Raw genomic sequence first — 25,269 nt, 5'->3', positions numbered from 1 at the left:
CTGGGGATAAGTAAGGAAACTTTTCTATGTTGATCCAAATGGAAGGAGCAAGGATCCATGGTAGTGGAAAAAATGCAGAAAATTACATAAATAATGTAGAATTACATCCACAAAAATTTCCAAACATATATCCAAATACATGGGAAAAATTATGAGAAGGATGAAATGGATGCAAAAGGGGGACTGCAGTGACAAGCGCTCACTCTCAAAATATACCAAGGGTCTCACTGAAGCCTTCACAGACTGTTATTATCCTACCAATCTTGTACAAAAACAAATCTCCTATGCCTTATCTTTCCAGTTTCCCACCACCTCTAAAAGTCCCACTGTCTGGCTACAGAGGAGCATTCCCCAGCAACTGAATGACATCCTCTGTCAGGGTTTTGACTATGAAATGAGAAATGTCCTGCCCACTATCCTTCCCATCTCTCCCACAGTGATATTCCACCATCCACTGAACCTGCACAATATACTCATCCATCCCTACACAACCCCTGCACCCAACCCCTTACCTCATGCATCATACCCCTGTAATAGACCCAGATGTAAGACCTGTCCCATACACCCTCCCACCACCACCTACCCCAGTCCGGTCACAAACATCACCTCTCCCATAAAAGACAGGGCTACCTGTGAAACCAGTCATGTGATGCACAAGCTAAACGGCAACCACTGTGCTGCATTCTGTGTGGGCACGAGAACCAACAAGATGTCTGTCCCCATGGATGGCCAAGAAACAAATGGACCATCCAGTTGGTGAGCATGCTGCCAAATATGACATTCTTCATTTCAATGTCTGCTGCGCAGCCTGTGCCATATGGATCCTTCCCACCAACACCAGCTTTTCTGAATTGCACAGGTTGGAACTTTCCCTGTAAGATATCTTACATTCCTGTAACCCTCCTGGCTTCAACCTTCATTAGTCATTGTCCTCACCCATCCAACCTCCCTGTTCCCATTCCAGCACTATACAGCACTTATTCTACCATTGCATCCGGTCTTTTTACTTCATTTCTGCCTCCCCACCTCTCCCCTGCCCTCTCTCTAACCTTCTGACTGCACATAGCTGCCCTATCTTCTCTCCACCTAGTCCCTGCGCACTCCTCCAGCTGCACTGCATTGTCCGCCACCTGTACCCTACTATCCCTCCCCCTCCCCACCCCAATCTCCTCCTTCTCCCCCCCCCCCCCCAAATCCAGTCACCACTCCCATCTTTCACTTGTGCTGCTGCTCACAGTGTGGCTACAGTGGCCCGAGACAGTTGTGTGTGTGTGTGTGTGTGTGTGTGTGTGTGTGTGTGTGTGTGTGTGTTCCATTAATTGTGGTCATTAAGCTAGATGGATCTATGAGACTTGTATTGGATGCTAGGGCTTTGAATAAAATAGTTATACCAGAAAGTGATGGGCCTGAAAACATCAATTAACTGGTACACCCATTTAAAGGGGTTAATTCTTAATTCAGTGGATGCAATGTGTGGTTATTGGAATTTGCCACCAGCAAAGCAATCCGGAAAGTATACAGCATGCTTATTTGAAGGTAAGTGTTATCAATATAAGGTTGTACCATCTGGACTAAATACAAGGGTTTGTGCTTTTATGAGAGCTATGTCAAATGTTTTAGGTGATAAACTACTGAGAAAAACAACTGTTTATGTTGACGATGTTTTGATTTTGACTGTATCCTGGAAGGAACATTGTGTGTTAATGGACAAGGTTTTGGATGCAGTTAGGAAAAAGGGGTTGAAATCAAAGGTGGGTAAGACTGAATTTGTAAAAAACAGAATTTTTGGGACATATCAGTAGTGGGGAAGGAATTCATCAAAACCTGGAGAAAACTGAGGCTATAAGGGAATTTAATGGGTCTATATGGTCTATTTGGATTTTATCACCGTTTTGTACCAGGAAATTTGTGTAATATTTCATGTTTGAGAAATCTGTTGAAGAAAGTTGTACCTTTCAGGTGGACTGTTGTGTGTCAAACAGCATTCAAGAAACTGAGAGAAGGTTAATGTAACAGTGAAATATTTCACCGTTCAGACTTCGTTATGCCTTTTCGTTTAGTGATGGACACATATGGGTATGGATTTGCTGTAGAATTGTTTAAAGTCGATAAGGAAGGAGAATAAGAGGTTCACAAAGTATAGGTTTTGCTAATAGATCTTTACAGCAATCAAAAAGGAATTATTGTATTTCAGAACAGAAGGCTTTGGCTATTGTATTTGGTGTGCAAAAAATTCTAAAGTATTTGCAGGGGCACAGAGTGATTGTGTATAATGATCATAGGGCACTGACATGTTTACAAACTTATAAACTGAAGCAGCCATGATTAACAAGATGGACTGTGTATATTCAGCAGTATGATATTGAATTAAACACATTAAAGGATCCAGAAATGTAGTTGCTGATACATTATCTAGAAGCATAGAAGATGGGGGTGAAGATGAGAATCCATTGTTGTATAAAGAGGGTGTGCATATTTTTGCTACAATGATCAAAGTAGATGAGGAAGGTCAACTGAAGACAGTCTGTAAAGAACTAAGGCAAGAACAGAATATGGATGATAACCTGAAGTTAGTTAAGTTATCTGGGCAACCCAGAATATCCCAAGGTAGCTGAATATGATAAATTGCATAATAGCATCTTGTTTTGGAGGAGAAAGAACACTAAAACCCAATGGAAAATCACTATGGGGCAAGGAAATGTAGTGCTGAGCTAAGTGAGACTGTTATCTGTAACAACATGTGGAGGCATGTACAGAAAAGAGTAGAGAGGTGTGACAGATATCAGAAAGTTAGGGCAACTAAGAGGAAAATACAAAGTCAAATGTATAGTGTGGAACCACAGAACAAACTTGATATAGCGGCTGTGGGCTTGTTCACTCCTTTGCATGTATCAAGAGGAGGGTGTGAATGTTTTTGTGCTAGTTGATGGGTGTAACAAATTTGTAAAATTGTACCATATTAGGAAAGCAAATACAAAAGTGTAGTAAACAGCAAAAGGACTACTTAATTAATTGGGAGTACTTAAATCTTTGTTTTCAGACAATGGCCCACAGTTTATTTCAAAAAGGTTCAAGGAGTATTTAGAAAGTAAAAATATTGAACATATCAAAATTTCAGTGTACTTTCCCCAAGGTAATATGTTTGAGCATCTTATGAAAGAGCTCAACAGATTGTGTAGAACATATTGTCATTGAAAGCATACTGCATGGGTGCAATATTTTATGTATTTTGAGGAGGTAATCAAGCATTTGAAGCATGAAGCAGCATGTTTTGCCCTGTGTGAGCTGATGTGTGGAATAAGACACAATAATTTACTGTTTGAATTGGTGGAATTCCAGGAGATTGCTGATGTGACGTAGGGGGGAAAGGGAAAAATGGCTAAAGAAAATATTACCAAAAAGGCAATTGAGAGAAAGATGCACCATGATTCTAGAGTACCTCCCACTAGTTTTTATGTAGGCAATCTGGTTTTAGTTAAAACTAAGGAAAAGTTGAAGAAGATCATGTCATAAGCAAAGAACTTACGTTTGAGTACATGGGTATTAGAAAAGCTGCGTTTAAATGCTTACATTCTGGAATACTCAAAGTCTGTGAAACCTTTGGGACTAAGAGACACTGTTGACCTGAAGAGATATTTACAGTAACAGCGTGAGTAAAATGAGGTGGGGAATCTGCTGACTTTGGTAGGCACACTACTTGGTGAGTGGTATCTTCTCTAGCTGGGTGTGTCCATTCTTATTTTTTTGTTCACTCTATCCTAACTCTTACCTATCCAGATTCTATTCCCATGGTGCTTTTCAATGTTTGCTTTACTCTTTCTTAAATTGAGTCTATACTATTTGATGTGTCCACAACATTGTGGATTAGGTGATTTGGAAAAGGAATCTTTGGTACAGTATACACTTGTAAGACCTGCCATCTCTTGCATAAAAATTCTTGCGAAGTAGGGCAAGAAATAATGTTTGTTGTAACATAATTTTATGTGCTGAGGGATCAATTTCCTGTATGGAAGTTAAATTTGGTAGCAATAGGGTTCTGGTATGCATTCGGAATGATAAATTAGTCAACTGCGGAGTTTGGTAAAATGAATGTGTAGTGTGGTGATAGGAAGTTAGGGATGGGCAACAGCAACAGTACTGAAGGAGATAAAGTGGAGTCTGCTTCATTGAAAGGCAGTGGATATCGATCACAGGCAGTAGGGCCTGAAGCTGGTGTTTTTGTAACTAGTAACACACAAAAAGGGGCGCTTACTCCAATGAAGAGGTGGAAGTTTAGAATGAACAGGCAGTGGTTCATGTGTCATATATTGTGGTAGATATGGTAATGTACTAAAGAGTGCTTACTTTAAGGAAGTAAGAGAGGCTTATGTGGAGGCAGAGGGTGTTGAGACTGTTGCGATAGCTGAAGCTGTAAGCGATGAAATGTAGCTCTATGAGGTAAGGTCTGTTGCATGTGGTATGAATGTAAGCAGGCACATTTATTTTGTTAAACCATGTGAAAGTAAGATGGAGAGAGAACTGGATTGTAGTAATTGAATAGACAGGGAAAAATAGATTCAAATGAGCCCTTGAAAACTGTGAGTTTAGTGATGCTGAAGCTATCAGGCAGGTAATTGACGATTACCAAGTACTTGAGTTACTGACAATAATACTTAAATTTCTTTTTGTGTTGTCAGTCTTTGTATTCAGTCATTCTGAAGTTTGGTCTATCATCTTTAATTTTTTTCATGTCTGTAGTAAAGTAGAAGCAGCAGAGAAATGTTTAATTGTGGTAGGAAGGGTTAGTATAATTTAAAGTGATTACAAGATGCAGTTGTGTAAATGAAGTGATTAGTGATGATTCAAGGAAACTTGGGGTAGCGAGAGGTGTTGAGCTAAAGAAAAATGGTTAGCGGATTTTGAAATGATCATGTAAACGTTTACTGAAAGTAATATATCAAGGAACATATTAGTTAATGGAGGCTAATTAGGGATAAGGTATTTTGTTGCAACCAGAGATGTGTTGTCATGAAAAACAGATAATGATGATTAAGATAACTTGTTGCAAGGAGACGGCATGTTGTTCTGATGGAAAATGGTTAACAGGTTTTTGTAACTTGTAAAAATACTTGATGTGACTATTGACATTAATTGATTAGTATGGTGATGTAGAGAATCTAATGAAGTTTGGAAACAGAATTCCATTACTGACATCAGCTAAGCTCATATGTGAGAGAGTTGGAAAGAAAGAAGGTGAAATGAAAAAAATTGTATATAAGTTTTTTGAATTTGTATATAATCTATGTCTATATTGAGTCAAAAAATTATGGTGAAGATAGTGAGAGGCAGTGTGGCTTCACTATAGTATTTATCAGATGATTGACTGTACATGAGTTGTAATGAAGGGAATGGTATGAGCAGTGGTAACTATGTTATGTTATGTTGTAAATATTGTCAAAGAATGATTTGTACTATATGTAAGTCAATTTTGAAAGAACTTGAACCTACTTAGTGTAAGTACTTCATTTAGTTAAGTAAATAAGCGAAGTGCTTGCATTAGCCACCATATTTGGTTGAACTTTTGAAATTAATTTGATTTAATTATTTATAGTTTTAAGTAAATTTAATTGGCTGCCACTTAAACACTAGTCAGAGTCAAGTTTCTGTTAATTTAGTTAGTTGAAAAATAGAATTTAAGAAACATATGTAATGATGATTCATTTCAGGAAGATTTAATTGTTATTTGTAGGCTTAGGTGAGACTCCCCTTTGGACTTCTAACTGAAGCAGGGACTGGAGTTGAAAGTCAAATGTTAGGGATGTCGCATACTTGGGTGCCCTAGGTGTGTGACAAACGAGTGGGAAAAAAAAAAGGCACTAATGAAGTTCCGACATTAAGGTAGGAGAGAATTTAATTGGTGCAAAATAGAAAGAGGCTATCCATAGCAAAAAGGGAAAATTTTATAAATATTGTAAAATATACAGCAAATAGAAGTTTCATTCTTGTGTGAAAAATCTAATTTTGTATGAAAAACTATTTTGATGTATTTGGAAGCAATATTGTAAAATCATAAGCTAAGTTAGTTTTAGAGCTACCAAGTCTGAAGTAAGAGAAATGTAATTTCTTATATTTTGGTGTTGGCATGATGTTTGAGTTAAAGTATTCAAAGTTTTTATTTGCAAGAAAACCGTTTTCATAAGTAAAAGGGGTGTGAGGCGTAACACCATTCATCATGCCTATTGAGGTGGGACATAGTGTTAAACTGACATGCAGTATGAGTCGCATGCAGGACAGGTGACATCAGACGCTTGAGTGTATGTAGCATGTGATGTGTGTAGATATGAGAGTGACTGGAGGTGTGAACGAGAAATAATGTTTTATGTAGAGTTTTTGTATTATACTTTGCAGTAACTGGTCTCATGAGGAATATTCGAGAATGACATGTGTTAGTCATTTGTACTGGGGAACATATTATATAGTATGTCATCAGTTTATGGTACTGGGGAAATGAGATTATGATTTTGATAAATTAGTTTTGTTAAGAGGGAGTTAATGTTTTATTTGTGGGTTTTCAAAAGGTATTTATGTTAATTTACTGTTCTGTTGATAACAAGCATCACTCTTTTACTCTCCTGGCAACTAAACTATAAGCAGTTGCAGTTGAAGTTCATGTGTGCCAGAGGATCATAGTTTGTTTGCTATATTTATCCCCACAAGATATGAAAGACTCTGAGATTCTCACAGATCTTATAGAACTCTCTTGACCATTTCTCCTACAGGGAAATATCAATACCCATTGTGTATCATGGGGCTCAGCCTCTCCTTCCCCTTGGGCTTGAGTTTTGGAGAGCCTCATGATGTTGCATGAGATGTGCATCCTCAACACTGGCACTCCCACTCATTTTTGTGCTGCTACTGGGTCATCGTCGGCCATTGACTTCTCTCACTGCTCTCCTAGTGGGAAGTCACTGATCATCTTTCTTACAGTGACCAATTCTCACGCTGGATTCACTCACTGGATGGAGCTCTTCGTGACACAGCCATGATGGGTAATCAACAGAGCCAACTTAGTGCTGTGTGAATTGCACAACAGCATTCAGGAATGGGTGGACCACATCACCCAAGCGATCCATCATGCCACTGATTTCTCCAGTTTGAAACCCTCAGTTCATCTTAAGCGTCAATGTCATCCCATGGTGGTCTGTTGAGGGCTACCCAATGGCAAAAAACCTCACAACATTTTGATTAGCAAGAGTCAAGCCTTAAAAGTCATCAATAGCAAGAAAAGGTCATGGCAGGTGTCTCTGGGAGCTCTAACCCGCTTCATTTGTTCTACCAAATTATGGGAAGCCATCAGGAGGTTTTCTGGTAAAGACAGTCAGTTATCTATAGCAGGATTGTTGAAATGGGTGCCATCAAACACCACCTTGAGACATCACTCAGACAATGGCAGAACATTTTTCACTGACTCCTTTCCCTGACATCTAGGACCCAATTGTCTATTGTTACAATGCTGTCTTAGAGAGGGTTGAGCTGGACTACCGGTCCACTGATTCAGAGTCCTACAAGTGCCCTTTCACCATGTGGATGCTAGATTCAGCTTTGTCTGACATTCGTGATTTGGCTCCCGATCACAACCAAATACAGAACAGCTTGTTGCATCACTTACAAACGGTGTCAAAGGAAATCCTCTTACAATACTTAAATTTGTTGTGGTTGTGAAGCCAATTTCCCAGCTTGATGTCAGAGGCAATTTTGATACCTCTCAGCAAACCAAGAAAGGACCAAATATGTCCCTTTAGCTACTGAAGCATCACCTCAACAAGCTGTGTAAGAAAGACCCTAGAGAGTGTGATCTGCTTTGGATACTTGAACCAGGCAGCTCCTCAGCTGCTCTCAGTGTGGATTCAGGAGATGGTGATTCACTGATGCAGAAATTCATCAGCCTTTCACATGTAAACAGCATTGTCTAGGGGTATTTTTTGACTTCAATCAGGCATATGAAACTACTTGGAAAGCACAATATTCTGTTAGCTACAGCAGTGGGGCTTTTGTGGCCACCTCCCCATCTGGATTTGGTCCTTCCTCACAAGACGCCTTTGTAGATGCAGAGTTGTTGCCAAATTATGAGACAGTTTTGTGCAGGTGAATGATGTTCACCTGGACAATATTTTAAGTTTTTTGCCATAGCTGTTAGCAATATTAAATCCACAGTAAGGATTCATGTCCAATGCTCCTTATTTGGGAACACTTTTATGGTTTTCTGCTCGTTCTCCAGTACTGCAATGGCAAGTTGTCAGTTGCAACTTACAGTGAAGAGATAGGTGTGGTCTGTAAAGACTAGTTTTATGTTTTGTGAGGGGAGGGAGGGAGAGAGACAGAGAGAAAGAGAGAGAAAGGGGGAGGCAGTGTGTGTGTGTGTGTGTGTGTGTGTGTGTGTGTGTGTGTGTGTGAGTGTGTGTGTGTGTGTGGTGGTATTTTTTTCATTTTAATTATTCTCTACCTGAATTGTGGATGTGGGACACCATTCCCTCTTTTAAAGACTGTGTGTGGTTTCTTGGCCTCATTTTTCACTCCAAATTGCCAAAGTTATCACACCTAAAGGATCTGAAGGCAGATCCTCATGGTGCATCAGGTATTTAAGTTCCACGTTACTCCCCATTCACCAGCATCTTGTACCATTGCTCATCCATCTATGTAATGCCTCTTTACCACTCATCCATGGGCATTGACACCATATGGGACCCAGTCGAAGTTTGTGGATCATGTTGCACCCCAGATCCAGGGCTTTAGCAGCAGAGACTCAGAGTAAATTTTAGATGTAGTGCTGCACAGGAGAGGTTGCACTCCTACATATGTTTTTAATACATTGTTTTCCAATATTCTAACTGATACCACAATTCTGTAGCTGCATTTATGGATGTGTCTAAACAGGAGGACTCTGTTGGTTGCTCTGTTGTTTTGGTTGATCTCGTCTTCAAGATCCGACTGTCTTCAAAGCCGAATTAGATGAAATCTTACAGGCCCTGGAGCAGATGAGATGTGTTGTGAATGCCCGAATTCCTTATCTGCACACCAATTGCCCTTCACTCTCTACAATGCTTATACACAGCAGATGAAGTAGCCCAGAATGTCCAGGCTGTTTCCCTCCATACACAAAGACTGGGGACAGCAGTGTCTTTCTCTTGGGTGCCCAGGCACATGGATGTTGTGGGGAACAAAAGGGCAGATGAAATAGCAATGAGGCATGTCACAATTCTCTGTTCAGTGTGCTGTCACCATGCATACTACAGCCTTGCTGTTGGGGTACAGAGTCATGCATAGTTGGGAAGAAGAGTGGCTGGGATTGACACACAATATGCTGCATCTCGTAAAATCTACAGTGCAACCATAAAGTACCTCCTACCTGTCATGCAGGCAAGAAGAGATACTTCTCACTCATCTCTGTATAGGGCACAGCCCCTTGATGCCTGGAACCTTGCTCTGGTGAGAGGATCCATTGATGTGTTGTGCTCTGGACGTCCTGATCACTGTACACCTCATTTTACTATACTGTGTTTTATTTTCAGACCAGATGATAGTGACAAATGTGTCGACAGAACTGCCGTCTGTTTTAAGTGACCTTCAAACAAATGTGTTTAGAGTTTTAAGATTTTGTGATACATCCCACTTGTTTCCTAAAATTTTAGGAAGAGATTCTTAATGTGTTTACAGGGTGACTGGCTCACTCATGTTTTTTCTATGTGGTCAGCCTGTCACATTCACTTGTCCTATTATTTTAGTGCCTCTGTCATTTTACTTACATTTTAATCCCATGTATAGCATCTCGCACCCTTTCCCATTTTCTGGTGGCATATGAGATAGAGTGATTGTGTGGGTTAATACGAGGTGGGAGAGAGTGTCATTTTGTAGTTTGGTCCTCATGGCATGACAAAATTCTTAGCCATTTTCTCCACATTCATTTCTTTTAATGTTTGTAAGGGCACTGATAGCCTCACTGTTGAGCACTAATATTATTAGAATTTCTAAGATAGTTAAGTGAAAGGGAGCTGTCATTTCAACTTATGTGATATTCTATATTAATTCAAATATTTGTTTTGTATTTTTATTATTTATTTGAGATGTTCTTTCGACTAGATTTACCAGTTGGAGTACATCAAAGGACACTCCTCTATCAGATCAGTTGCTGCCTAGAGGTACCAGCACTGACAAGGAGGACCACAGAGCATGCCGTTGCTAGGGCCTTCCATGTAATAGTCTAGGATTTCAACTTACACTGATCTTCCCTCATCGAGTTTCCCAATAAAATGCGTATTTTATACATTACAATGTTTAAATAAACAAAACATGCTAGATTTGCCTAAACAGCTTTTTTTTTTAAATTAAAAATTGTTTTGCTAATTTTTTCAATATTTACCCTTATATAGTCCCTTAAAAATTTACCTCTGGTCAAGAGTAAAAGATTAAAATAAAACCCCAGAATATGGTTGCCTACCTTCTTCCAGGCAAGAGCAAAGTCTACATGACTCGACCAAGAATCCTGGATGAGTTGAAACAGTGATTTTGGGATGCAATTCACTATATCCCAGCTGAGATGATGCAGCAGTCAATGAAGAATCTCAACAGCAGGCTTCACAAATGTATTCTTACAGGACAATTCCATATAAAGGGCATAATTTGAAAAAAAGATAAATAGCATCAATGTTTCATAAATGGCAAAGTTGTAAGGTTTTGATTACTATGAATGCAATTTCTTTCCTTCACCACTTGTAGTTTTATTGGATTTATGGAAATGTTCCCATTTGTATATTCAGGATAACTCCAATGACTGAAAATAAAGGCTATGCCCATACCAGACAGGATTATCAAACCTCAAAAACGGAAATAAGCTCAGCCACTGTGCAAATCCATGTGATGTTGGTGTACAGTGGGGGGCAATTGTATTTAATCATATTAATTTTCTTTTTTTTTTTTCTTATATATAATCTATATGTAAACTGGATGAGCTGTAAACCAAAGGCAATGCCAAAAGTAAACTAACTAGTTGTTTTGTGGCAAGGATAATGTTTTGACACATTGTCAAATATCTGTATGAAACGAAGTAAGAAATATTCTCTCCAATTTATTAATTCATGAACCTTCACCCTTTTGTTTCAGGAAGTGGTAACATACAGACATATGCTTGGATCCATCATACCAGTACTGTTAAAAATTTGTATTTTAATAGTTCATTTAAATTATTATAAAAAGTTATCAGAAAGGGAATATTTATTTGCATGGTTGTATGTCCAACTCCTATCTGTTCATCATTTCACTCTCCGCCGAGATCCTGTGTGAAGAGGCTCCATGCAGTCAAGAATAATTAACGCCATATCTGGAGGAGTGTTCCTGCATCAGCACTTTCACACTCAAGACTCAAAACAATGGAATTAATGTGAGGGTAATGACTCAGACTTGATAGGCACCTACTGACTTGGTTTTCTTATGCTAAAAGTATTGTGCCTCGTATGTTTAAGAACTTACAGACAGATTGACAGTTTCAATGGTTTTGGTGATTATTTGGTGCTGCACACTACTGGAAGCAGCAGTATGTAATTCAGATTCTGTTTATTGACCTTGACTGTAATGATATACAAAGTCTTTGATATTCGTATCAGTTGAAGTTCACCCAAGACTGTGCACAGCTTTATAAATTACCTTCAGAAATTTCTCAACTACTCTTTCTAATCAATTTTTCCAATTATTTGAGCAATTATTAATCCACTTCCCCATCCCTGTTCAGAGCTCACTCGTGTACCCTTGATGACAGCATGATACAAAACTTTACACCTCACCTGGGCCTGTCAACACTGACATTGGACTGTTGGTGACTGGAAACATGTTGCCTGGTCGGATGAGTCTCATTTCAAATTGTATCAATCAGATGGACGTGTACAGTAATTGAGACAACCTCATGAATCCATGGACCCAGTATGTCAGCTGGGGACTGTTCAGGCTGGTGGAGGCTCTGTAATGGTGTTGGGCGTGTGCAGTTGGACTGATGTCGGAGCTCTGATATGTTTAGAAACGACTCTGACAGTTGACATGTACGTAAGCATCCTGTCTGATCACCTGAATCTATTCATGTCCATTGTGCTTTCTGACGGACTTGGGCAATTCCAGTAGGTTAATGCGACACCCCACACGTCCAAAATTGGTACAGAGTGGCTCCAGGAATATTCTTCAGAATTTAAATGCTTCCATTGGCCACGTAACTCCCCAGACATGAACATTATTGAGCATATCTGGGACACCTTGCAACATGCTGTCCGGAAGAGATCTCCACACCCTCATACTCTTGTGGATTTATGGACAGTCTTGCAGGATTCATGGTGTCAGTTCTCTCCAGCACTACTTCAGAAATTAGTCAAGTCCTCGCCACATCATGATGCGGCACTTCTGCATGCTCCTGGAGGCTCTACATGAATTACAAAAGTGTACCAGTTTCTTTGGCTTTTCAGTGTAGCTTCCCTACCATGTTCAAACTTCTGACATTCTATTCCCTGACTCATAGAGCGTTTCCCTTTCATTGGTTATTTAATCTTTTTCTCAAAGCCACCTCCCCCCCCCCCCCCCCCCCCCGCTTTTTTTCTGGTGATCCAAATGGGTAAATATTCTGGAACCTTTTGCCAATGGAGAGATCATCATAACAAGTTTTTAATTACAGGCCACGTACTCTGTGGATACAAATTACGTCTCTTTCATGTTGTGGTTTTCACTGCCTTCTGCATCATTATTCCGTTAATCATTACTGAATCTCCTGCCTTCTGCCTTTAGAGGCAGTTTCCCACCCCAAGTACAAGAGACTGCCCTGAACCTCTGTCTGCTCCTCTGACCTCTTCGATAAAGCCGTTGGTAGAATGAGGGTGACTAAGTGGCAGGTTTCGAACACAGATCAATGATGTTTTGATTACTGATCAAAGATGCTAGCTCTAGACCATAAGCATACAGAGATGAAAAGTATGAGGGTCCTATACCCACCGTATTCCATGTCTCGTGAAGGAACAGAGCAAGCTGAGTCCATAACTGCTGTTCAGTGAAGACTGTTCCACACCAGTCTCATCCACGGCACCAATCCAAGTGCACTAGACCTTTGCAGATGCATGCATGTAGGGGAGGATAGCACCTGATATTGGTGTGTGCTAGACTTGAGAGTGTCACAGTGAGATAACAGAAGGTCAAAAAGAAATGTGTAGCTTATACATCATGGAGCCCCAGAGAGATGGAATTTGAAACAAATTTCATATAAATCAACTGTGCTATCTGTTCTGAAGTATTATTCCACTGAATGGCGATCTGGATCAATGGTGAGGACACATTATCCACATTGCCCCAGAACCACAACAACTTCAGCCCCCTTTGTTTCACTCACTCATACTCAACCCAACAAGCCACCTTCCTAGATGCTGACCTCCACCTCAAAGATGGCTACAGCAGTACCTACTAACCACCAGCAATAGCTCCACTTTGACAGCTGCCACCCATTCCAGACCAAGAAGTCCCTTCCATACTGCCTAGCCACCTGTGGTCATCGCATCTGCAGTGACTAGTGGTCCCTGTTGAAATATACTAAAGGACTCACTGAAGCTTTCACAGACTGTGATTATCCTCCCAACCTTGTACAGAAACAAATCTCCCAGCCTCCTCCTTGCCCCATGGAGCCAGCACTCCCATCATGCACTGTTGCTGCTGCTCGCAGTGTGGTTTCGGTTGCCTGAGACTGCGGTCGTGTGGGTGAGTTGTGTGTGTGCATGTGTGTGTGTTGTGTGTGTCTTTCCAATCTCCCACCACCTCCCAAAGTCCCATCGTCTGGCCACAAAGGCGAATTCCCCTCATAACTCAGTGTCTCCCAGGACTGGAGCAACTGAATTACATTCTCCACCAGGGTTTCGACTACCTTTCATCACGGGCTGAGATGAGAAATGTCCTGCCCAGTATCCTTCCCACCCCTCCCACAGTGGTATTACACCATCCACCAAACCTACACAATACATTCATCCATCCCTAACCAGCTCCTGCTCCCAACCCCTTACCACATGGCTCACACCCCTGTAATAGACCTAGATGTAAGACCTGTCCCATATACCCTCCCACTACCACCTACTCCAGCCTGAACATCACCCATCCCATCAAAGGCAGGGCTACCTGTGAAACCAGACATGTGATCTACAAGTTAAGCTGCAACCATTGTGCTGCATTCTATGTAGGCATGACAACCAACAAGCTGTCTGTCTGCATGAATGGCCACTGACAAACTGTGGCCAAGAAACAAGTGGACTACCGTATTGCTGAACACGCTGCCAAATATGACATCGTTGATTTCAGTGACTGCTTCACAGCCTGTGCCATATGGATCCTATTTACGAAAAACAGGTTTTCTGAATTGCATGGTGGGAACTCTCCCTGCAATACATTTTACATTCCCGTAACCTTCCTGGCCTCAACCTTCATTAATCACTGTCCTCACCCATCCAGCGCCTTCCCTGTTCTCATTCAAGCACTACACAGCCGTCATTCCATCATTACACTCAGTCTTTTTACTTCTCTCCTTTTCTGCTACTTCCCTCTCCCTCCCTACCTCTCCCTGTCCCTCCGTCTAACCTGCAGCCCTTCACTGTCCACCACCACCACTATAATATCCCTCCCGCTCCCAACTCCAGCCTCCTCCTTACCCCATGGAGCCAGCACTCCCATCATGCACTGGTGCTGCTGCTCACAGTGTGGTTTCGGTTGCCTGAGAATGCTGTCGTGTGGGTGAGTTGTGTTTGTGTGTGTGTGCATGTGTGTCTACGTCTATTGTTGATGAAGGCCTTAATGGCCAAAAGCTTTATTTATTTGTGACAGTCTTTTTGTTGTGCCTATCTGCGACTCAGCATCTCTTATGTATGGTGAGTAGCAACTTCCTTTCGATGGTTGATACATTGAGTTACCAACTATGCCCTGCTTCACAAAAATGCACATGAAGAAGCAGCATCTTCATATGATGGAGTAAGGACCACGATCAGTAGCCAAAGGAGATGTACCTGTCTTTTTGCTGTTTACAGTAGTGTCACCACGGGTCTGCTAGCATTCCTCTTGCACAGAGAAGTCGTGGTTTGATGTTAGGTAGTTTTGCTCATGTGTAGAATAATATAGCAGTTTCATTCTAACACCACATCTCTCGAGTACACACTCCTCACATTATTAAAGGTGATATATGTGACATCGGTCCATTTTCCTACAGAACAACCTAGAGAATAGCTTAAATCTAATAAACACATCGATTCTTCTCCTTAATGCTTAAGGAATAACGTTGCTTGTGAGAATCAACAGTAAGTCGGTAATATCTATATTTGGCTGCACGCATGAGAACACAGTTCTGGATTGAAATACATATGTTTCGCCTGCTTTAATGCAGCGCCTCTGTGTAGTACTTACGTCGCCTTTGTTGAAGTATGTGTATAAAAACCCACGTAGTTTACATGGTGATGAGTAGGGTTAAAACTGAATGCAGACAGAGCATAATTTTTGAGCTTCTCTCAGTGTTGAGTGGCTGAGTACCGCCAAAGCACATGAGTTTCTTCACATTTCGTGGTACTTTTTCTCTAACTTTATGTGTTCTCCGTCAGTTTACGTAAATTTGCAAGTTTTTCGCGATTTTACATATTTCGTTGTATTTCCTTCAATTTTACATATCTACCATCAATTTGTCGTAATCATACCATGTTTTCCTCGATCTTTACCAGTTTTAGGTCATTTTTCATATTTTTTCGATAGTTTTCCGTATGCATATAGTATTATAGCTGGCATACCCAAGCGTTGTTTGATTTTATACGAGGGTATTTGCCTCTCCTGTACACCAAACTATTAAAAAGTCCTGATAATTCCTCTCATCCCGATGATCTACATGCAAGCATTTTGGATAGGAAGATCATGAAAAGTGTAGATAGATTCGCCTCATACCTAGATGAGGCTCAATGAGTGGTGCAGATTGGAAACTGCATTCGAACTGCAACCGTCTGCCGCCAACAGCTCTACACATTTGCATATGGAAACTTTGCATGCATATTACCAATCGCGAAGTCTCGATTTCAACCACTTCTACTTTATTTTCGACAGTGCTAGAGCCCCGCAAAAAGCGAAAAACTCTTTTCAAAACGATTCTGTAGGGGATGTAACACATTTAAATTCATCGCTCTTAAGAGCACAACATCTTTCATGCAAGTTATATTACTGGTACTTCGTAACAATATTTTGTGGATTCTCCAGTAATAATAACAAACCAAGGCATCCTGATGCGCCTATTACATCTCCTTTAATACTCTTAAAGATTGGCCACACTGGATAGCCGAGTGGTCTTAGGCTCCTTGTCACGGTTCGCGTGGCTCCCCCCGTAGGAAGTTCGAGTCCTCCATTGGGCATGGGTGTGTGTGTTGTCCTTAGCGTAAGTTAGTTTAAGGTCGATCAAGTAGTGTGTAAGATTAGAGACCGAGGACCTCAGCAGTTTGGTCCCGTAAGACATTACAACAAATTTCCAAAAGATTTCTTAAACATCCATGATGACAGCACATAATCATTCAATTCCGCTATTTTGTGTGCCAGATGTCCGTTGGAAGGATGGAGACAGTCCTTCGTAAGTATTATTCTTATGTACAAGATAGAATATCACATTAATCATACGGTATAGTATAGCACTGTACTCGAATGCACCCAGTCACTCACAACCAAATATTCTACAGATGCAACGCATTTGCTCTATATCGTTGTGTGTCTATGTCCTTGCGAAAGAACTTGCTCCCCGTCTAGCAGTAATTTATCGTAGATCGCTTGAGCAACGAAAGGTACCTAACGACTGGAAAAAAGCGCAGGTCACTACCGTTTTAAGAAAGGCCCCAAGACAAATCCACACAATTATAGACCTATATTGTTGACGTCAGTGTGTTGTAGAATTGTGGAACATTTTTATGCTCAAGAATTATGACGTTTTTAGAAAATGAACAATTCTATAAAAATCAACTTGGATTCCGCAAACAGAGATCCTGCAAAACTCGGCTCGTTCTGTTCCTCCATGAGATCCACTGCGCAGTGGACAACTGAACTCAGGTTGATGCCATATGTACCTTGATTTCAGTAAGGCATTTGACACCGTCCCGCATCGCCGTTTAATGAAAAAAAAAAAAATACGAGCTTACGGAGTATCGGAGCGACTTGTGATTCGATCCAAGACTTTCTTGCAGATAGGACTCAACACGTTGCTCTTAACAGTACTAAATAGACAGATGTAAAGGTAATATCCATAGTACCAAAATGTGATAGGACTGTTGCTGTTTTCAATATATATAAATGATCAAGCAGAAAGCATCAAATGCTCTTTAAGGCTATTTGAAGATGATGCAGTTGTCTATACCAAAGTAGCAACGCAAAAGATAGTAAGAATTTGCAGAATGACATGCAGAGGACTAACGAATGATGCAGGCTCTGGCAGTTGACCCTGAACGTAAATAAATGTAACATATTGCGCATATATAGGAAAAGAAATCCACTACTGAACAGTTACATTATTGATGACAACTATCCAGGGCAACCTCAAGTGGAATGACCACATAAAACACAGCAGACACAAGACTCAGAGTCATCAGAAGAATCTTAAGGAAATGTAACTCATACGCGAAAGAAGTGGCTTATAAGGTGCTTGTTCGCTTGATTCTTGAGTATTGTTCATCTATCTGGGATCCCTATCAAGTAAGATGATAGAAGAGATAGAGAAGATCCAATGAAGAGCGGTGCATTTCGTGACGGGATCGTTTAGCTGCCGAGAGAACGTATGGAGATGCTAAACGAACTCCACTGGCAGACGTTACAAGAGAGACGTTGTGCGTCACAGAGTGATTTTCTATTGAAGTTTCGGGGCAGCCCTTTTCAGGACAAGTCGGACAACATATTACCTTCCCCCACATACATCTTGTATGCTGGCCACATGAAGAAAATTCGAGAAATTAGAGCCAATGCAGAGACTTACCAACAATCATTTTCCCCATGCACTATTTGCGAGTGAAACAGGGTTGGAGGGATCAGATATGGTACCGAAAGCACCCTCCACCACACACCATTAGGTAGCTTGTGGAGTATGATGTAGATGTATGTGTCATAAATGGCTCCAATAAACATGAACCCGGTTCTCATGTTGGTGCATCCACTTTTGAAATCTGTTCCAAATGTACTGCATTGCAGATCATCCTCTAGACACCGTGCTGGATATAAAGCATAGTGGGTCCACCTTTGAACACATTGTGGATCCATATCTAGACACCATTTCGAAGATAACATGGGGTGGATCCACATTTTAACAATAACGCAGTCTACCCTAGGTCATGGGATACATTTGCAATAGACATAGACAAAGACATAAAAAAATAATAGACCACATGCATTGCATCTGTAGAATATTTGGTTGTGAGTTGCTGGGTGCATTCGAGTACAGTGCTATATCCTTGCTATAAAATCAAACAACACATGGGTATGCCAACAATATGAAAATATACATACGGAAATTTGTCAAAAAAATATCAAAAAATGACATAAAAGTGGAAAAACGGAGGAAATTATGAAAAATTTATGGTAAATATGTAACATTGAGGGAAATACGACGAAATATGTAAAATCGCGAAATACTTGCAAATTGACATAAATTCACTGAGAATGCATGAAACTAGAGAAAAAGTGCATTGCAATGCAGGGAAATGAAGTGGGTTGGCTGTACCTGGCCACTCAAGACTGAGAGAACCTTAAAAATTACGCTCTATCTTCATTCAGTTTTACCCTATCTCCCCACCTGTAAACTATGTGCGCTTTCGTAACATACACTTCAGCGAAGGCGATATAAGCATTACACAGGGGCACTGTATTACAGCAGCAGCAATAAGACTGTTACATCTCCTTTGGCTACTGATTATGGTGCTCACTCCCTCGTAAGAAGTTGCTGCTTCTTCGTGTGTATTCTCGTGCAGCAGAGCGTGGATGGTAACTCAAGGTATCAACTATCGAAAATATACATTTCATTTTTTCATTGTTTTATTTCCTTGTGAGACAACCTTCATCCATCAAAACTGCTGCTACTACTAATATTAAGCAAGACTGATGCGGCAAGTATGGTTGAGGGGATAAGTTTGCGAGTTAAAAAGACATATAAAATCCATTAATGTTGTAAGAGACATAATAGCAGTCTCTTGACTTTGTTGTAGTTGATCTATAAGCAACTTTAGCGGCGGATGTACACTGACGATGCCTTCCAAGGACACCAGAATAGTGTAGAAGTAGGTAGTTTTATCGTTTTAAAGTTTGTCATCGTAGTGATGGGGGTAGGAAACTGGCAGGGTGGTTGTATGTCTGATGTTGGACAAATACATCCTGGATTAGAGTATTAAGCACATCGCATTCAGCATGATTAATACTTCGGAAACCATACGTCTTTAACAATATAGCGTTTTTAGATACAGAACTGTGTAGATATAGGATTGTGTGTTTATGTTCTGTAGTTTCTCTCATTCTGGTACCTTCCTGGTACTGACTACAGACACTGGAAAAATACTTCAGAACTGATAGCACAGTTAATTTACGTGAAATTAGTTTCAAACTCCATCTGACTGGAGGTCCATGATGTATAAGCTACACATTTCTTTTTAACCTTCTGTTATATCACCGCGACACTCTTAAGTCTAACATACGTCAATATTGGGTGCTATCCTCCTCGATATGCGTGCATCTGCAGAGATCTTGTGCACTAGGATTGGTGCCATGGATAAGGTTGGTGTGGAACAGTTTTTCCTGAACAACACTTCCTTGATGAGACGTGGAATCCAATGGGTATAGGACCCTAACACTTCTGGTCAGTTGCAGATTAAATTGGGCACTGCGTTGCGAGGAGGATTGGTCAAAGACAAATTGGGGGGATCGGTTAGTCTCTGACTTTGTCCTACGAATGTGAGAATACTCTATCACACCCATCCATACAGGGAATTATGGCCAATCGCAATAGCAAATTATGCACTGTGATCGATATTCTGGATATATATAGATAACCTAATTGCATCGATGAGGGATGCTATGTGGTATACTTCAGTGTATGTGACCAGATGGATTTACTGACAGTCATCTGTCTTCTTTTGGAATCTAGTGTATACTACTTGCAAAGTAGTGGAGGTGTGATTTGGCGATGATTATACGGAAACTGGGAAGCATTCTGCTGTGTCATTGGCTGGTGTTGAAATTACGGAACCACTGGTAAAATTGCTAAAATTGATCACACTAACGGTATGAATTTCGGTGTGTATTACAGGGCATGGCCCCATATCAACTGTGTCTTTTCCATACCATCCTTCCAGTGGTACTCTGTTGACTTCCACGTAATGATTGACTGACACTATTTGGTTGAGATGGAGAGAGCCTTGTCGGAACACTAATATCTGTTGCTTCTCATTGTGGAGCATGGGGTTAAATGTAGAGGTCATCACCTTCAGGCAGTTGTTTAGAAGCATTCCTTAACGCTGCAGCCTCATTCTATTTCCATATGCTGCGATGCCCTCCATCTTTTTTTACCAATAAGATAACCTCTTTTTATTTCTACTAATTTGTGTGTGTTGTGAACAGCACCTTTAGCGATTGTCAACAACAGAACAGTAATGATGTGCATGACTGCAAAATGAGGAAACATTTCTATGGAAGTCAGACATCTGCTAACCCGTCACTACGGAAAATGAGATTAGTTGTATAGGTAGTCATCGTCAGACAGCTGTTTTAAACGCTCAACAAAGCCACAAGCTCATCCAGTTTCCATATGTTGCGGTGTTTTCCACATTTTTGTCAATAAGAAACATCGCCTCTGTGTTTTATTTCTACCATCATGTGTGTTGTGGGAGCTGCATAGTTTACACCATGTGATGTTCAGCATTCTGTGAGAGCTAATGGATTGAAATGTGTTATCGTCGGTTTAGCATCTGACACAGGCCTAGAAGTCATGGTAGAAAAACAAAGAGTAAGGCAGTATACAAAGCTGTAGTCATACACTACTTAGATGTTTTACAGCTGAAAAGCAATGTATTAAACTACTTATGATAGAACGCCACAGGATCACTCCCTTGTGATTTATGGTCTATTGGATACGGTTTTCCTGCAGTACAGTCAACAAAACTTTACACTGGTCTGTGTAAGCGACTTCAACCACTGGCCACCTGAACCAATGGGGATATAGGTACATGTATGTGTAATATGTATGGTTTCAACACAGAGACGGTTTTTGATTTTCGATGTATCGGAAGATAGAGATGCAGTAAAATCTTACAGGAGGTTCTGTTACAGGGAGTGGTATGACTGGATAGAGTTTGGATGCAGATAGTTCATAGTTGTTTAGTCACTCTGGATGTTACAAAACAGATGCTGCTCTATATTAGTATTTCATTTGTCTGAAATGAATGTAGTACCCTCGTGCATGACAGTTTGTAATATGAACTAATGGAATGCTCTCAAACTATGCTAGTTTTGCTCATAAATCTAATAGAAGTGACTGTTTTTGTTATTATCATCATGATTGCATGTTTAAAAATAGGTGTTACCACAAGTCCTGTGTCATTTCATACTTCATAGCCTCTAATTGTAAAGCAAACATCACTTGAATTATAGCTCACTGTGGAATCTAGAAAAGATAGTATTTTTCCCAACATGTGAGCAGATTGTGTGAAACAGGCTGTGATGATCAAATTGCTTACAAAACTAGAACGCAAGAATGTGCTGCTGTTGCGAATAATTGTCTGCTGGACGTCAAAGTGTATATATAACTCGCTAGAGGTGAATTGTGGAGAGAAAAAAAAAGAAGAAGAAGAAGGCAGATGGGGTCGCGTACAGTTTTCCAGCCAAAATAAATATAGTACACTAAGCTAATCTCTGGTAATTTCCCTGTGTTGCGGGGTGCACTTGGGATTTCTGTCCAGAAGAAATGTGCTTCGAGTCCCAGAAAAGGCACCACCATCTTTAATTTCCCCCTGATTCAAAGATGGGGAGGTGGGGTGGGAGTTCAGCATTGGGCCGAAGAAATTCTCATCAAAATTCGAAATTCCCGCCAATATTCAGAATTCCCGCCAAATTTCTAAATTCCCACCAATAGGATAGGTGGGGGAGGCGGAGGGGGTGGTGACTCATGTGTCGGCTGAGGAAAACAAACGTCATTTGGGGGATGGGAGTAAGGGTTGGGCGATTGGTGGTGGGGGCTGGGGCTAAGGGTAATTAATTGATCAGTTTCATTAATTTGCATATCAGTTTGATATCAAAATGGGTTTCAGAGCCCCAGTATTATACTACTTTGAAATAGATGGTTAATTGTTGAACGATGCTTACCACACGTTTCATTAGAATACGCCACAGACCTCCACTCTGCCCTCGAATGAGTTCTCCCTTGACTCCACTTAGGTCGCAAACGGGGGTGATTTGGGGTCAGCGGAATGCACGCTACAAGGCTTCTGGCTCCGAGTTGTCCTTGAAGCAACTGATTTGTAGCAATTCAATAGATCACTGTGGTGCCAACTGTTGCTCAGATTTCCGCTGTAGATGCAGTACGATGCGACAGAGTCATACGCCAAATACGTTGGACTTTCTTATCGGTAGTGCCACGTGGCCATCCAGAGTCTGGTTTCCTTTCGACCGTACATTTCCAATACCACCGCTGCCAGGAATCATGTACAATGACTAGATTCCTGCCAAGTCTTTTTGCAATATCACAGACGGAACATCCAGCTTCTCCTAGTCCTGTCACACGACCTCGTCCAAACTCAGTAAGGTGTTAATAATGGTGTCTATGTCTCCTTCAAGGCATTTTTTCAGCGTGTATTTAAAGCAAATCTGATTTGCATGATCATAGTGGTGTTACTAGTGCCCTACTTCAGCGACTGCCGAGAAATTTGAATAGAGATAGTCTTTTCAGTTGTAGAAACACGCCTACCAACTTTCGATTATGTCGCTCAATTCGTTCTTCGTGTTGCGACTTTTTTTCGTCAGTATATTATCGGTTCAACATCTGTTTTTTCATTTTGTAAACATAACAGATACAGTCGCTATTACCCAACGATACGAACTCTTCATAGATGCTAATTGTTACATGTCTGGCGTGTTTGAGACAAACAGCAATGAATCTGAAGCCGTCGAATACCTTTGGAAGGAAGCAACAGACTTTTTCAGGTAAATCCGTCAATGCCATTTATAATCTAAAGACATCCAGTACCACAGTATCTCCAGACGTTAGGAGTTGATGAAACATAAGCAACACAAGTTCGCTACTATCTACAGAGCACTTCCTTTACTGCATTGCCGAGGAAGAGACAGAAACTAAGAAGCTAAAGATAATGGACAATAGGGATTCAAATGCTGTTCTGGCGTTAATGTCGATATGCTCTCACGCTAGATTAGAGGCGTTTTATCCACATAACACATGCTACGGGCCACATTGCCGATTTTCCCGCGGGAATATTAACCATTGGCCGTTTTCACACTATTTTTAGATGAAGGATTGAGAGCTATTGTGCTGTCAGCTTCGAAGGACTATATCACTAACGTAGGGAAATACTCCAACAGTTTAAATTCGTGGGTGGAGCATGCGAAACCCGAACCAAGGACGTTGGTTACAAAAAGTGTGAGTAGGACAAAACTACCGAGGAATTTTATTCTACTTGTTTCCGAGAACTATTCCAAAATACACAAGATATAACCATTAATAGTTCTCAGATATAACTGATTAAAGCGCAGATATTGCCAAGTCAGATAAGAAAAATGGTCTAAAAGTGAGATCCAAGAGCTAACACTATTATTCAAGAAGAGATTACTTCACTCTACCATCCAAAACCTACATCGAGTAAGATAAAACACAAAATACAGAAAATCAAATAGGGAACGAGAGAATGCAACTGCAGGCTGATATCAAAAGCGGAGTGCCGCAATGTTTCTGTGATTTCTATGTCGTTGGAAAAAGCACATGAAAATCTCGAATCAGTTTTTCTGAATGAGACCGATGATGTGCTGACAGAAACAGACAACAGTTCACTCAGCTAATAATTTTCAGAAGGGACGATATATTAGGTATTAATCCCGTAAAGAAAGCTGCCAGGAATAGAATACCAGCTGAATTTTACCTCAATTATCTGCAGCAAATCATCCCAACTTATCAGAGTAATTATGCAAGGAGTCCAGTCCAAAATCATGATCAGTGAGTCATCAACTGCGCCATTCGATGTAAAGAAGCCAGTCTTCGAGGTTTGTTTCCTATCAGTAGCCCTACTGTGATGTAACTGCAGTCGGACATCTACTCAGGAATCTTAATAGCTTGCTTTCAGGCTCCATTTTATTACAAAAGAAAATCATTATATCGAGCTCTTCCAATTAAGCCCGTATAATACACGTTAAAAATTTACTCATCACTCACTGTGAAGCAACAAGAACCTTAATTAATACTAACAAATCCAAGACAATGAAGTTCGGAAAAAAGTTACAACTGGATGGACAAAAGTGGTTATCAACAGCAACAGAGTCACAAGGTCCAGGGTTAGACCTAGTGTCAGACTCACATAAGAGGCAGACTACCAACTAGCGTTCAATGTTGAATACAGTTAGGGTCGGTCTACGTCCACATTCCAAGCGAGATCTCGATATCATCCAGAAAGTAAAACCAGCGAACGAGTTCATCTAAAGTGTGTTACATAGTGTCCAGTTAGCCTGTACAAGCGCCAATATCCAGAAGTCTACTGTCACAAATTGGATATTTCGTATGACTTAGAAATATATTCAAAGTAACATGCAGCACACTAATATTTCGGTAGGATCGAATTAACAGACACCGAGGCAAAGTGAAGAGCATTGCTAGTACATAATGCCCTCAAGGGATCAAAATTTAGCCGTATCAACCTGGAAATTCAGCCAAGAAGCCAAGTAGTACCTGTCAATGTTGTAAAATAAAATTCAGCTCTCGGCTTTCTCAGAACTGCCATAATCGAGAGTAGCTACGCAACCGAGGGAGACAAAATGGGCAACAGAAAGAAGAGGTACCGTTATACATTAAGAAAAGGTGAAGTCCTAGCAGACTGGGAGCTAAATACCCTCGTGTCAATTGACCTGAGGTGCGGAAGAACATTCACTACAACCAGCTTACATCAGATGTTAGGACAACGTAGTATAAGACCGTCAATGAAACGATTCCAGCGTACACATAGCTATACTGTATCAATCCTGCGTATTCGC

This window comes from Schistocerca gregaria, chromosome 1, assembly GCF_023897955.1.
Source record: "Schistocerca gregaria isolate iqSchGreg1 chromosome 1, iqSchGreg1.2, whole genome shotgun sequence".
Taxonomy (NCBI): domain Eukaryota; kingdom Metazoa; phylum Arthropoda; class Insecta; order Orthoptera; family Acrididae; genus Schistocerca; species Schistocerca gregaria.
This window is presented reverse-complemented; position numbering follows the sequence as displayed.